We start from the raw sequence: 11,303 nt of genomic DNA on the forward strand, positions 1-11,303 counted from the left end.
TCATTATCCACAATGTTTGCCCCCGTCTGTTTTGCAGATCGCGCATTCCTCGTCTGAGGTTTTGGTGCCATTACGGGTGGATCCGGTGCTACCGTTGATGAGCCTGGCAAGCCTGAGCCTAACCTCCAGTAAGCCGACAAGTTGAACCGACCAAGCGCCGTCCAGCCATTAGAGGCCACAGGGGTGAGGCGCGGTAGTCTGATGGACCTGATCAGCTCTCTCACCCGGCTCTCGAGAGACCTCAACCGCAGCATCCAGCTCGGCTCCGCTCCACTCTGTTGCACTCCCCTCAACTCCGCTCCACTTCTGCGTACTTCTGATGGTTTCCGATGCTGTACCGTGAAACAGGTAAGCTGCCACTTCGCTTCAGCGGTAACCCTTAGCTCCTGCACAGTTCGCTATCACTGCTATCAAGATCGCCATAGACAGCTTTGTCAGTAGTAATATTTAGATTGAATCCTGGCCGTTTTGCAGAGCTACCAGCTACCAGCCATTGTCAGCACGGCCGGATCCCTCAGCAGTCGCTCTCTGCACTGGCGGCATCAATCCGCCATCTTGGACCTCATCCAACATTTTTCCTACTGTTGCACTCTCTGGAGTTGGAATAGTAATTTTTACCCCTACGCTATCCAACACTTTCCCTACTGTTGCATTCTCTGGAGTGGGAATAGTCATTTTTACCCCTACGGTATCCAGCATTTTTCCTACTGTTGCACTCTCTGGAGTTGGAATAGTAATTTTTACCCCTACGCTATCCAACACTTTCCCTACTGTTGTTTTTTTGGGAGTTGGAATAGTAGTTTTATTACCTCTGTTATTTGATATTTTTTGTATTATTTTAGCTAATGTAGTATATAAATAATTTTAAAAATATTAAAAGTAAATTTAATTTTTGTAATTAGTTTTGCATAATTATTTAATTTTCATTTATGTTATTATTTTATGTGTATAGATGAATTTGTATTTTATAATATGTTTAATTATTTATAAGTTAATAAAATAAATAATTATTAAAACTGATTATTAAGTAAGTATATATATTATATATTATATGTATATGTTTAGTTATTTTTTAAATAAATTATGCATTGTACTTATTAATTTTAAATATTATAAAATATTTGTAACCTTTTTTATATTTATAAGTATTATTTAAATTATTTTACATATTTTTTTAATAAAAAAACTATATTTTTTTTAGAACATTATTTTTTCACATCATTTATTTTTCCGATATTTTTGTACTTACCATGTTTTAGATAGGATGGTCATAATTTTGACATCAATATTGTTGCTCAGATATTTTTGTTTGTCGATTTTTTGTCTTTCGATATTTTGTCAGACATTCTTATTATGTATGTCTATTGCAAGGGTAATGGTTATAATGGGTTTTTAAAGATTTTTGGGAGTATTGACAAAACATTACATAATGGTACTTTTTAAGAACAACAAACTAACAGGAGGGGTATTAACATTTTATATTTGTTTGCTAGGAAAGAAATTATATGGTTGGAGCTTGATGGCAAACATTTTTTAGAATTTCTTTTTAATTTATATGTTCGGTTATGTATGTCCTTAGCTAAATTTATGGTTTAAATTTACTAATAAAGTATTCCAATAATAGAAAAAAGGAAAATGAATCTAGCAAGGCAAAAAAGTGAACAGGGGATATAAACGTAATAACTGTCCAGCAAACCACCATAAAGGATACAGGCAGGGAAACTCCCAATCTTATTGTATTTCAAAAATATGGACAAAAGCTCACTCCCCAAATATTACAACAGTATATGGAACAAACAAATTGGGTTTGTCCATGCAAAACCTATCAAAATTTTTAACTCTTTGAATTATTATTGAAATACCGTGACAAACACTATAGAGTTATCAAAATATAATCAGGCGTAAGAGAATGCTTTCTAACTGACTACACAAATGGACACTCCAGCACATATCGATTCGATGTCAAACCGCCCGTTCCACCCCATGCAGAAACAGTAACAAAGTCTGCACTCCTTCACCAACTACAATAGAGTGCAATACAGTGGCAAGCAAACTCTACCAATGAATAGCCAAATGCACCAACACCCTCGCCCACCATCTAGAACACCAAGAGACGGCACAACATGAATGCAAAATGGTTCAAAATGGATCTAGGGGAATCGAAGCACTCATGCCAAAGACTGGAGAAGAAGGGGAGAAACATAAAAAAACAGAATGACACCCGCCTACAATGCAGGTATCACAGTACACTACCATGTCAGCACTCATCAAATGGACAAAGAAAAACTTCATCCAAGACAGAATCCTCTCCAACGCCAACAACTCAAAGGAAATCTTCACCGTTATACAGGAATACAAAACAAACCAATAGCAAAACAATCGACATCCGTCTTTAGCAAGACTGCTGCAACAAAGTAAGGTTCTTCTTTCAGCAGATGATCAAAATGCTCTAAGACAACCTTGAGAAAAAAGACGACAACACCGCCTCAATCCAAACCACAAACGATGCCATCCACCAGACCATTCTCACCTGAAGAGTTCTCACCACAGAAAACAACTTAAAGACAATGAAGAGCATTCAGTCTGGAGCACCTACTGTTCCCTGCCAGACACACATTTTAGACAGAGCAGACACTGCTTTCGAACCAGAACTTTGCAGAAATAGGAACTGCTGCCTGAAGACCGCCACATTCACTGACAACATGAAGAATGCCAAAGTCAACACCATACTAAAAGAAGCCCGCGCAGAACCAACTAATCACAAAAACATGAGGCCCATGTTTATGCTCATTTTCACTGCAAAATTAATCGAAAATGACGTCAACACCCAGCTAGTACATTATATAGAACAAAAACATCAGAGACACCTCTAAATCCAGATTCAGCAACAACCACAGACAGCACCGAAAACAGCCTCATCACTGACACTAATGACATAAGCAGGATCCTTGACCAAAGCCACATGGCAGCCCTCATCATTCTGGACCTCCCAGCAGGCTTAAAACCCCATCTCGGACCACACACTAGTCAACAGGCTCCATGACGCCGGAATCTGAAAAATGCCCATAGACTGGATGAGATCTTTCCTCTCTTGCAGAACACAGAGAATCCAACTCCTGCCCTTCATCTCAGAAACAACAGATATCAGATGCAGAGTACCACAAGGATCCTCCGTCAGCCCCACACTCTTCAACTTCTACATAGACACCATTACGACCATCGTCAGAAAAATAAAAATAAAAAATAAAAATTGTCTCATACAAAAATGACACAAAGCTCATCCTCACACTCACCAAAGAAGACAACATAACCAGGAACAATTTCCAAGAACGAATGAAAGCCATTCCAACCTGGATAAAAAACAGCTGGCTGAAGGTCAACGCAGAGAAAACAGAAGTCATCATACTCTGCTGCCCCTCCTACAAATGGGACAACACCTGGTGGCCATCCGCCTTTAGAAAACCACCCACCCAAACAGACCAGGCATGCAACTTTGGCATCATACTTGACTCCTCACTAACAATGAATAGCCAGATCAACACCGTATCCTCAGCATGCTTCGAACACCTCGGCATACTTTGCAAAACATTCAAGTGGATAACGCTGACTCCTGAAAAAACATCACCCATGTACTCATCACAAGCAGAATGGACTACGGCAACAGTCTCCGCAAACTCCAGACTCTCTAAAACGCCACAGGTAGACTCATCATTGACATTTCACGACACAACTACATTACCCAACTCCTCCACGACATCCACTGGCTCCCCATAGAAAGAAGAATAACCTTCAAGGTGCTCACTCATGCCTACAAAGCCTTTCATAACAACAGACCACAATAGCTGAATGAGCAAACCTCCTCAACCCCTCCCAAAAAAACATCCGCTCAACTGACCTTGAAGTAACCACCGTCCCTCGTTTCTACAGGACAAGAGCAAGAGGAAGATCCTTCTCCTACCTCGCAGTCAAGAGTTGGAATGAACTCCAACTACACCAAAGCAAAAAACTACACCAGTTCAAAAAGGACCTCAAGACCTTGCACTTCAAATAATCACAAACAAGCTGCTCACAGCTGTTCACCCCCCCACTAAAACACCCTCAGCCCAAAAGCAGACAGTGTGATGGCAGACAGCATGTTTTGTGCCTTTGGTATATTTAGTGAACACTATGGGGCCTATTAGGATGACAGATGGACTTTGTCCGCCCGTCATCCTAGCAGGGTTTGGGACCGCCGCAATAAGGGCGGGGGTCCCGGGGTGGTATTAGGATGTGCCCGCCACAGTGGCGTGCACATCCTGTATTTTCAGCATTGTGGCGGGCGGTGCTCCCTGCACCGCCCGCCACAATGCTAAAAATGCTATTCAGCATTTGCATAATCAAATCGGCAGGCACCGCAAGGTGCATGCCGCTTTGATTAGGCAAATGCAGGGGGGTACCACAGGAACCCCCCTACTGTCCTTCACTCTGGGGGACCGCAGGGGGCGCCCAGAGTGAAGTCCGCTTGCCTTTCCGTGGCGGCATTGAATTTTGGGCATCATAATATGGCTGGCGGTGTCTGATAGACACCGCCACCATATTATTCCTTTTCCGCCCCGGCCGCAAGGCGACCGGGGCGGAAAAGAGGCGGACGGTCTTTCCGTCCGCCGAGGTCCCCCCCGCCATACTAATATAGCGGGGGTAATACCGGAGATGATGGCGGGCGGATTGCCCCCGCCATCATAATGAGCCTCAAAGTATTGGGGAGGTAATTATTAGCCTCACAAAAGGTAAACAGCATAGATTTATTAGTTCAAGATTTAACCGCATACCAACAACCAATAGCCTGACAAATGGTAGTGTGCTGTAAACATGAAGACAATGGGGATTTTACATCTTACTAGGCAGATACTGCACCAATTAACATAAATTTGAAATTAGGTAGTATATGTTTGTACTACATTGCCTGCAGCAAGTATAATAATGATAAGCATTATATCCTAAGCAGACATTGAACCTCTGATTATCTACTCTGATATGTGACCGCTGACTACACTCTCCAAACACGGAATTAATACAGGGAAACTTGTTCTTTTTTACTACCTTCCTCATGTTCAGCCAGGTTTACAGACATGATTCCGTTATAGGTGAGGTAGTGTGGTTTACAGGAAAAAAGATGCAAAACATAGATTTTTAAAAACTTTTATTTGTTATTTTAGGGAGTTTTAGATAGCGGGAACTTGACCCGAATTGGGTATCAGAGCGCTTTACATAGCACCAGTTGCGTTACATTAGGACACATTTATTTTGGTTAGGCACGGGGAGATTAAGTAATTTGCCCAGTATCACATGATGTTCAGCGTGATTGCTGAGACTCGAACCCAGTTCCCCAGATTCGAGGTCGACCGCCCTAGCAGTTAGGCCAACTCCTCCCCCCTCTCCCCAACTGGGTCACTGCAGCAATATTACTGCAGAGTGTGAGCTGTGGGCAAGGGAATTACCAATAATTTCATTTAGGGTTAAACAGTAAGAAAAAGAAGTAAACAATATTTCCCAGAAAGTGCCTAGGTACCTTTTATAGGCTAGATCAGAGATTCTTCCCCACAGTTCTTTGGGGGTTACTTACTTGTCTCCTCTCAACTTTAACATCATGTATATGTATATGTAAAGAAAATGTAAACCATTGAGGCTTTGAAGAGTTTTCTAAAGAACTTAATTAAGGAATCCCTAAAAATGTTGCTATGCAGCCGATGCTCTACATGTTCTCTGTGAATTAGACACTTGGCAAAACGTATCTGTAACCAACACAAAATAGTTTTAATATCGCCCTTTCAGTAGACCTTCCTTGTGGCTCCACGTGGACCAGGAACATATCAAAGACTCCTTTTTAATACATTCCACTGTGCGTCCTTCTGAATAGAGTCATTGAGACTGCGTGACATATAATTGCTCTACACACAAGGTACAGCAGACCAAAATCTAGCAATCAAATTCAAACCCTACTGCGGGCCCAGAGTTGTTTTTTGTATCCGCGGCAGATTAGTTATTTGAGCAGAATCACAGGATGTTGAGCCAACGCTGTGACTCAAACCGGGTTCCCCAGCAACAAAGTAAGCAGCTTTGGCTATTACGCCCTATTCTCTTCTTGTACAGAATTAACTGCTCAAAACTTGAGGTGTATTTTGTCCACTTTGGTTCTGAAGAAAGCTTCCGAAAAAGTGTTAAAAGGGCAACGCTAACTTACTGTGCAGAAAATGTGGCAGCTTTGGTTTGGTGCACCTCGTTGCCTTGAATAAACCTCCAAATGGTGGCTGGAAACAAAATATGAAGCTTACAGATGTTGGCAATTTTCAACCAATGGCCAAAGCTCCTTAGCTGTGATATACCAGGGAAGCTTCAGAAACTTAAGTCAGGCAGACTATTTATGTAACCAACAGAAGCAGAGGGCCCGAGGACCAGGATGCAGAGACGTTTGCTAAGGGCAGGAGAGTGTATTCTTTGTACACTTAATAATCATACAGAGGGGCATATCATAACCACCAAGATAACAACCACAACCCCTAAGGAAGCTGTTCCAGTCTGGGCCCAGAACCACCCCATCATGGGAAGCTTAGACATATCTCGAGTTACCCTGGTAGACAAACTGGGTTCAGAGTTGGAGCGAGAGACTAGATCGCTCCACAAAACCTGTGCGATGGGGCTTGCTAGGGGACCCGAGATCATGGCCTGTATATTCAGGTAGAAGGGCTCTGGGCAGCAACAGAAGCAGGCTGGTGTTGGGAGCTGTTTGAGACACTGGGTCATCAGGTCGGAAACCCCTGTCTGGGCGGGGCTGTATTGACAGCAGGGATGAATAGAAGACTGTGGAGAGGAGCTTAGGAGAGGTTAAGAGACTCCCTGGGCTATGCAGAGAAGTGATCAGTGGCTGAGGGGCCCAAATCAGCTTATCAGGTGCTGGGACTGCTCTCTACCTGCAATGGGCCCTTCATGTGCTCAACCTGTAGGATGTGGTACCGATTATTGAAGAGGCACACCACCACTGTTTGAGGCAAAGCCATGGGGGTAGGCGACCGACCGGGGACTCTGTGCACGCTCCACTGAGAAGAAAGTGGACCTACGTTCATCCAGCACTTTATTAAGCAGCCAGTCCTCAAGAAAACGGTCCATGTTGGAGCCCCTGCCCAATTATGCGGATATTATTGCACCTCCAGCGACCATTAACATCGCCCGGCTGCAAACAGCCACCTCCGCCTGGAGTTTCTTCAACTGACATTGCATGTCGATCATTGAAGGACGCAGATCAGCCAACGTAGATTCATTAGATTCAATGCCATCTCTCAACTTTGCCTAGTCAGCCCTAAGAAAACACATTTTGATTGTTGGGGCACCCAGTTTCGGGACCAGTGTAGCCTTAAAGTCCTTAATGACCCCAAGCAGCTCCTCAAACCTGTTCAAAGGGGAAAGCCCACCAGCCAGCCTGGGTGTCCACACGGCAGCGTGGCACCAGTGGTAGTGGGGAGGGGGGTCCTCCCTCTGCCCCCACTCTCCGGGCCCATTTAAAGCAGCGATATTTGACAGTGGTGTAGAAGGTAGGCACCAACATGTGAAGCACTACAGGGCAGCAAAGGGGCCAAACAAGGAAGAATGCCCAGGCCTCACTGTTGCAGCGCAGTCCGCACGAAACCCATCAGGGGTGTCACACACAATACTCATGCACTATCCCAATCAGAGTCCACACAGCAGAGGCATCAGTCCAGTAAGGTGTGGGCAAGCCTCGTAGTAGCAGTCACAGGCTCTGTAGACCTCTGTCACTCCAGAGCATAAGGCGCCACTTGAACTAGAGTGCATGGACGTTGACCTGGGCCGCCAACCAGCACACCAGGGTAGTCAGCACAATGCCCACCCCTCCACTTGAGCTTTGCCCAACCGTACGGGGCACCATATGTCCTCTGCAGAAAAGAGGGGGGGATTATGGGGTAGCGAAAGGGGGGCCATTGGGCCAAGATCAATGGTGCAGCCAAAGTCCAATTAGAGGGACCCCCCCTTAGTCACCTGTCTAAAATGCGACATGACTAAAAAGTATAAACAAGCTCACATTTCTGGCAACATCAGACAAAAAGCGCTGGTGAAAGGTTTAGTCTAGAAATTCAAGCGACAGAAAGGCTAACATTTTGAAAATTAAAACAAATAAAAGAATAAAAACTCACCTTGCAACTAAAGCAAATTAAGAAAGTAATATTCCTTTCTCAGATTGTTTGCAGACGTGATTTCAAGCAACAGAAAGGCTAACATTTTGAACATTAAAACAAATAAAAGAATAAAAACTCACCTGGCAACTAAAGCAAAATAAGAAACTAATATTCGTTTTACTGATCGTTTTGCAGACATGAGTGAGCAGGTGCGACTGCATCTTGGAAAAATGTTGAGAGGGGTGGGATGAAAAATGAAATTGATTTTTAGGGGGAGCTGAGAAAGACAGGCGAAAGTTAGATTGTTGCAAGTGGGCAAGAGAAAAAGAAATTGATTTGAAGTTTCAGGGGGAGATCAGAAAGACAGGCGAAAGTTACATTGTTGCAAGTGGGCAAGAGCATTGAAGTACGCATGCCCAGATGCTAAGGGGAGATCATTCGGATGGGGAGATGAAAACGATGGTACACCGGCTACGGGGAATGTGGAGGCTTTGCCCCGCCACTTTCTGGTGGCCAGTGGCCTCCAAATGTGGCAGGTGGTTGAGCGCTGCTCCGAGATCCTGAAGGAGAGGGAGGGCGTCTCCAGCCCAAAGTGGTCCAGCAGGGCCAGTGAGAGCCAGTCTCCCAGCAGCGGCAATGACGGCCCAGCGGGACGAGGGTGATAGCGGTACCGCAGACGAGCCCCACCAGAGGGAAGACTCTGCATCTGCCCAGCAGTCTGTTGATTGTCAGGATGATGATGTCATCAGAATCCAGGTATCCAATGAAGATGATGATGACGATGAAGATGATGAAGAACAGCCCCAGGTCCCCAGCAGGTCAATAGACAAGTCTGGAAACATTATCCTGGAGGAAGTCGAGGGGAGTAATGTGGGAGCTGCTCCTACAAAGAATCTTCATCCAGGGTGGAGTTGAAAAGCTTTTCTTCCAAGGACTCCAAGGTCTTCTACATCAAGCAGGAATGCTTTGAGCAGGATGAAGGCTTCACTTTCCCTGGTCATGAGACAAACCTGAAATCTTTGAGCCATGGCCGTGCCCATGGCTTGCCAGAGCTACAGAGCATCTGTTAATTGGACTTCCAGTCGGGCAGTGAGGTGAGCTATCTAGTTCCCTATTATGGGCACCTAAGCTACATGGGGGAAATGTCCAATCAGGTAGGGTTCCCTCAGCTAACACCCAAGCCAGTGGACCTTCATGGGAATGAAATCATCGCTGCCCCCGTCAAGATCATGGCTGCGCCCGAAGGCAAAAAGTTTGGTTGTCTTTGTGGGAAACGCTTTGCCGTAAAGCCCAAGCGAGATTGGCACATCATGTTGACCTTCAGCCTCCGGCTTTTTGGCTGTTCTATTTGCAACAAGAAGTTCAAACTGAAACACCATCTGACGGAGCACATGAAAACCCACAATGGTACCCTGTATGCATGCGAAGACTGTGGGCGCAAGTTCCGCGTGCAGAGCTGCTTCCTGAAGCACAAGGAGATGTGCAAGGGACAAGGCTGGTCGACAGCCTGCTGGTCTTATAAATAAAAACAGTGCTGGTACTGCTGGGATTTGAGATGTGAGAGTGCGCACCCACTACAACGAGCCAGAGGTGGCCTTCTGCCTCTGCTCCTGGTTCGTTACTCGCTGTGAAGCAGGTTCTCAGGGGCTCATTTCAGCTCAGCCCTGTAGGTTCTGGCGATAGTTCAGTATTTCTGGATCTGCATGACTTTAGAGATGGCCAGGCAAAGGGGGGTGGGAACGGGTGCAAATTTCGCAGCGAGATTGAGAGGAGGGTGTATGGCATAGAGCGGTGAATTGAAAGCATAGGTGAGGTGAGAAGGCTCTTTACTGAAGGAAAGGTCTTGGGACATAGGAGCAAAGCCAAAAGCTATGCCGATACTTCAGAGTTTGAACTCTTGTAAATAATTTAGATTTTTCACAGTCTGCTGGGCAGAAAATCATCTGTATTTTATTAAGGGCACGGAGGCTAATAACAAGAGGAGGCAGCCTGAAAGGAGCGCAGGAAAATGTGGAAATGTAAACCTGTAGAGATAATCTTAAACAGAGAGTCTGTATGATTGTTGTAAGAGCCTGGTAGAGAATAGAAACTATATTGTGGGAGCTGAGAGGTGGCATGGCCATCATGAAAATGTTACAGGTACAGGTGATTGAGAAAGGAGCAGAGAGTGAGACACTATGTGGAGGCATTAGGAGATGTGGGGTAGAGGGATCCAGCCCAAAATACTGGGAAGCGATTTAAATGGTCAGCTCGAGATATATTGTGATAGCGGGGACTCTCGAGCGGTTATGGGACAAAGTCATCGGCATTAGAGGGCTGCCGTACACAGCAAGAGACAAACATTTTTTGAGGCGTAGGATACAGAAAGAAACTGTGCCCTGTGTTCTGGGATATGTGTCTGGACGGCAAAGACCCATGAAAAGCACTTTGTATTTAGTTGACATGTTTGTGGAAGTCTGCTTGCATTTTCTTCCCATATTGACTGGCCCTGTTGCTCTTTAAAATAAATGCCTATGTAGCACTTATCACGAAGCTTTTGCCTGCTCTTGGCTGAGGTTGCGTCTCTCTTTTATGTCTATGTTTAGGCCCAGCGAGGTGGGTCTTTCGGACCAGTAATGTAACTGCAGCCTCTCCTAGTGTTGTGTTTGGACATGGGTTCTAGGACTGGAGCGCACTGGGTTGGAGTCCTGCGGTAGGCACAAGTACTTGAAGACTGTAGTGAGTTTGTGGTCTAATCACCTCAACAATAACCCTTTTCCAAACCAGTGTCCCACTTGGAATTATCCCAACACCACTGACCTGTGGCCTATGTACCCAGTCAGTGTCTGCGCGTTTTTGTTTCATGTCTGGCTCAAAATATTTATTTATGTATTTATTTGTCAAGCTGATAGTGCTGCCCAACCCCAGAGGGTAGGGCACTTTTTACTTGATAGCAAAGGCAGTATTCACGTTCCAGTGCATAAAAAAAAAAAATTTCACCTACGAAAAAACACAAATCCAGCCACAGGAGTTACAGGTCAAGGGACCGCCTAAATAAGTAGGGACCAAACTCTTCCTGAGTCATCTGTATTACTCCAGCCTCTGCTTCCAACCCTCTGAGCTGGGCATACCAAATTGTTACATAACATTCAGTGATTC

The 11,303-nt window shown here is 44.8% G+C and overlaps 1 pseudogene; it reads left to right on the plus strand.

The window, feature by feature from the left end:
* The first annotated feature begins 329 nt into the window (after positions 1–329).
* On the plus strand, positions 330–9,691 carry LOC147711640 (zinc finger and BTB domain-containing protein 9-like; annotated as a pseudogene).
* The last annotated feature ends 1,612 nt before the right edge of the window (positions 9,692–11,303 follow it).

Source organism: Lissotriton vulgaris, chromosome 5 (assembly GCF_964263255.1).
Source record: "Lissotriton vulgaris chromosome 5, aLisVul1.2, whole genome shotgun sequence".
In the NCBI taxonomy this organism is placed as follows: domain Eukaryota; kingdom Metazoa; phylum Chordata; class Amphibia; order Caudata; family Salamandridae; genus Lissotriton; species Lissotriton vulgaris.